The 4575-nt window shown below is 49.2% G+C and overlaps 2 non-coding genes across 2 annotated transcripts; both read left to right on the top strand.

Moving 5' to 3' along the window:
• Positions 1-493: 493 nt before the first annotated feature.
• TRNAI-GAU (transfer RNA isoleucine (anticodon GAU)) lies at positions 494-565 on the top strand. The gene has a single exon. It is a non-coding gene; the product is annotated as a tRNA-Ile (tRNA).
• Positions 566-630: 65 nt separating this feature from the next.
• TRNAI-GAU (transfer RNA isoleucine (anticodon GAU)) lies at positions 631-702 on the top strand. Its single transcript has one exon. It is a non-coding gene; the product is annotated as a tRNA-Ile (tRNA).
• The last annotated feature ends 3873 nt before the right edge of the window (positions 703-4575 follow it).

Raw genomic sequence — 4575 nt, 5'->3', positions numbered from 1 at the left:
AGAACATAAGAACCCTGCTGGATCAGAGCAGTGGTCCACCTAGTCCAGCATTCTGTCTCACACAGTGACCAATCCATTCCTCTGGAGGGCCAACAACAGGGCACAGAGGCTGAGGCCTTCATAAGAGCATCAGAAGAACCCTTCTGGATCAGAGCAGTGGTCCATCTAGTCCAGCATTCTGTCTCACACGGTGACCAATCAGTCTATCTGGCTCAGGGGAGGGATGGTGGCTCAGTGGTAGAGCATCTCCTTGGTAAGCAGAAAGTCCCAGGTTCAATCCCTGGCATCTCCAACTAAAAAGGGTCCAGGCAAGTAGGTGTGAAAAACCTCACTTGAGACCCTGGAGAGCCATGAATGGGGCTGTGGCTCAGTGGTAGAGCATCTGCTTGATAAGCAAAAGGTCCCAGGTTCAATCCCGGGCATCTCCAACTAAAAAGAGTCCAGGCGAGTAGGTGTAAAAAACCTCAGCTTGAGACCCTGGAGAGCCATGAATGGGGCTGTGGCTCAGTGGTAGAGCATCTGCTTGATAAGCAGAAGGTCCCAGGTTCAATCCCCGGCATCTCCAACTAAAAAGGGTCCAGGCAAATAGGCGTGAAAAACCTCAGCTTGAGACCCTGGAGAGCCATGAATGGGGCTGTGGCTCAGTGGTAGAGCATCTGCTTGATAAGCAGAAGGTCCCAGGTTCAATTCCCGGCATCTCCAACTAAAAAGGGTCCAGGCAAATAGGCTTGAAAAATCTCAGCTTGAGATCCTGGAGAGCCGCTGCCAGTCTGAGTAGACAAGATTGACTTTGATGGACGAAGGGTATGATTCAGTATAAGGCAGCTTCATATGTTCAAACCAAACAAAGGAAACAAATGTACGCTGGGCAGGTCTTCTTATAGCAGGCTAACATGAGGCCCTGGTTACAAGCCCTGGACTAAGAACAAAGAGTCAAAATCCTTTGACTTGCACCAGTGGTCTCATACGTCTAGTCATATCCAGACTTCAGAAACTGCTAGTAAAAGAGAAGAAGACTGCAGATTTAAACCCCGTCTTCTCTCTGAATCAGAGATTAGCCATAGGTATCACAAGAGTTGTCCTTAAAAGGGTAGCTGCTGTGAAAGCCCTCTCATCCCACCCACCTCACAGGGTGTCTGTTGTGGGGGGAGAAGATCTAGGAGATTGTAAGCCACTCTGAATCTCTGATGAGGTGGGTGGAGCTGAGAGGGCTCTCACAGCAGCTGCTCTTTCAAGGACAACTCCTCCGATAGCTATGTCTAGCCCAAGGCCATTCCAGCAGCTGCAAGTGGAGGAGTGGGGAATCAAACATGGTTCTCCCAGATAAGAGTCTGCACACTTTAACCACTACACCAAACTGGCTCTCAGAAGAAGAAGAAAACAAAGAAGGAGGAGGAGGAGAAGGAGATGATGATGATGATATTGGATTTATATCCTGCCCTCAACTCCGAATCTCAGAGCGGCTCACAATCTCCTTTCCCTTCCTCCCCCACAATAGACACCCTGTGAGGTGGGTTGGGCTGAGAGAGCTCTCACAGCAGCTGCCGTTTCAAGGACAACTCTGGGAGAGCTATGGCTGACCCAAAGCCATTCCAGCAGCTGCGAATGAAGAAGCGGGGAATGAAACCCGGTTCTCCCGAGTAAGAGTCAGCACACTTAAGCACTACAATCAGACCAAATGGTATTCAGCTGCCACCAATGAGCTAGCAGGATCTTCCCAGTTTCCTCTGCTGCCACTACCAATCGGCTTAGTGACAGCCAATACCAGGGCTTTTTTTGAGCAGGAACACACAGGAATGCAGTTCCGACTGACTTGGTGTCAGGGGGTGTGGCCTAATATGCAAATGAATTCCTGCTGGGCTTTTCCTACCAAAAAAGCCCTGCGCGAAACAATGGTGCCATCAGGGGGCATGGCCTAATAGGCAAATGAGTTCCTGCTGGGCTTTTTCTACCCCCCAGAACCCCTGGCCGATACCGTTCGATTCTCACTTAGCACCATTTTAAACATGGAGATGGACAAAGCTGCCCCTGCATGGTGTGTGTGGGTGTGGGTGTGTGCGTGCCTTCCCAAACAAATAAACTCAAGGAAACGTATCGGATCTATCCAGCAATGCTGTGCAATGCAGAATGCCGGCGTCAAAGCCTTTGCTGCAGGATATGCTGAAATGGCCCGTCTCGGGTGGCGAAAAGACGAGCGGAAGGGGGTAGCGAATGGGGACGCCGAAGAACTGCTGAGAGCCGCTTGTCAGGTTGGTGTCAAAAAATCTCCCCCACGATAAGCTCAGCAAGCCCATCACGAGTCTCGCGGAAGCCATTTCGTATGCTAATTACCTCCCTCAACTGGCGCATCCAATTTAATGTGTCATTTGAGATTCAGAAACTTGGCGCATGCACAAGATTTGAATAACTGATTGGGAAGATACACGAAAGCCGCGTCGGTTTTTGCTCCTCAAAAAAGAGGACTGTTTGGGGCTGTTGTGTCTTAGTAGAGAGCCGTCACCAAACTTGGACGAGCGTGCTACGGGCAGGAGAAGGCTCGAACCCGGAACCTAGTGCTGGAGACTCACCTAGCAAGATATCTGGGCTTGTGCTTAGGCCTCAGAATCCCTCTCATCTTTAGAAGTGTGTTTGCTTGGCAACTCCTGAACTTGAAAAGGGTTTTGAGACCTAAGCACCATTAGGTTTCGGGTACGAGCTTTCTTCTTCAAACACCATACTTGGCGATTTACAAAAGGGTTTGAGGAGCACAGCATTTCAGGAGATTATTTTAAAAAACAAACAAACAGCCTCATGTATTAGGGTTTGTAGAATCTTTCGGGATCAAGTGCCGTGTTCTACTGGAGAAAGTTTTCCTTCCAGATGTTTCCACAGAACAATCAGCACAGTCAACAACCATCTTCCTTATCTTCAAACCCCTTCCAACCTTCCCAGCAATTAACACAGAACAATGGTCACATCCGACAGCCAGTTTCCTTATCACTACCCTTCCAGGAAGCCCCACCAAACAATGGGCACACCCACAAACCAACTGCCCTTTCATCACACCCCCTCCAGCCTACAAATAGCAGCTCTCCAGCAGCTCTGGCCCCACTCAATGCACAGCAGCCAAGAAGGTCAGAACGCCTGCTCTGGCTGCAACGCCACTGAGGATGTTCTCTGCAGCTGAGAACGAAACGTCTGGAAGGAAAACTTTCTCCAGTAGAACACGGCACTTGATCCCGAAAGATTCTACGAACCTTAATGATGTTACCAGCCATGAAAACCTGAAATCTTTGATAGCCTCATGTATTTACTGGAAGTGGGGGAAAGTAGCTCTAGGAATCGTAGGCAACTCTGTGGTTTTAGCATCGAGTTTCTGGCGATTCCTAGAGCTACCCTGTGTCACTTCCGGTAAGAACGTTAGGTAAGCCCACAAAGCTGGCATCCCGATTCAAAACAGATCCAGGCGGGGCAGTCATGTCGGTCTGAAGCAATAGAACCAACTCAGAGTCCAGTAGCACCTTTCAGACCAACAAAGTAGTATTAGAATATAAGCCTTTGTGTGCGAAAAGCACACTTCATCAGACATTTTGCATTGTCCGACAAAGTGTCCGATGAAACTAAATAACATTCAGTCCAGTATTAACAGTAGGTGGTCCAACAGAGAACCGGTCCGCTTTGCAAGCCATTTCGGATCTCAGCTCCTTCTTCCAGGGACCATTCTGATAAGTGTGGTGCAATTTCCCAGTTCTAGTAGTGCCAAAAGAATTCCTAGCTTTCTCAAATTAGCACGCTTAATAGTGGGAACACCATAGTAAGTACTATGCTCATCGGCAACGTACGCGTCCCCGCTATCGGATCTCATATCAACTGGAAGAAGGATCTGAGATCCAAAACGGCTTGCAAAGCGAACCAGTTCTCCGTTGGACCACCTACTTTTAATACTGGACTGAATGTTATTTAGTGGCTTCCAGCCACACAAGGGCAGTAGGAGCATTGAGTAACGTATGAGCTTTTAAGAAGAAGAAGATATTGGATTTACATCCCACCCTCCACTCCAAAGAGTCTCAGAGCGGCTCACAATCTCCTTTACCTTCCTCCCCCACAACAGACACCCTGTGAGGTGGATGAAGATATTGGATTTACATCCCGCCCTCCACTCCGAAGAGTCACAGAGCGTCTCACAATCTCCTTTCCCTTCCTCCCCCACAACAGACACCCTGTGAGGTGGATGAAGATATTGGATTTACATCCCGCCCTCCACTCCGAAGAGTCGCAGAGCGTCTCACAATCTCCTTTCCCTTCCTCCCCCACAACAGACACCCTGTGAGGTGGATGAAGATATTGGATTTACATCCCGCCCTCCACTCCGAAGAGTCGCAGAGCGTCTCACAATCTCCTTTCCCTTCCTCCCCCACAACAGACACCCTGTGAGGTGGATGAAGATATTGGATTTATATCCCGCCCTCCACTCTGAAGAGTCTCAGAGCGGCTCACCATCTCCTTACCCTTCCTCCCCCACAACAGAAATCCTGTGAGGTACATGAAGATATTGGATTTATATCCCGCCCTCCACTCCGAAGAGTCTCAGAGTGG

The sequence above is a fragment of the Heteronotia binoei genome, chromosome 4, assembly GCF_032191835.1.
Source record: "Heteronotia binoei isolate CCM8104 ecotype False Entrance Well chromosome 4, APGP_CSIRO_Hbin_v1, whole genome shotgun sequence".
NCBI classification, from domain to species: domain Eukaryota; kingdom Metazoa; phylum Chordata; class Lepidosauria; order Squamata; family Gekkonidae; genus Heteronotia; species Heteronotia binoei.
This window is presented reverse-complemented; position numbering and strand designations above follow the sequence as displayed.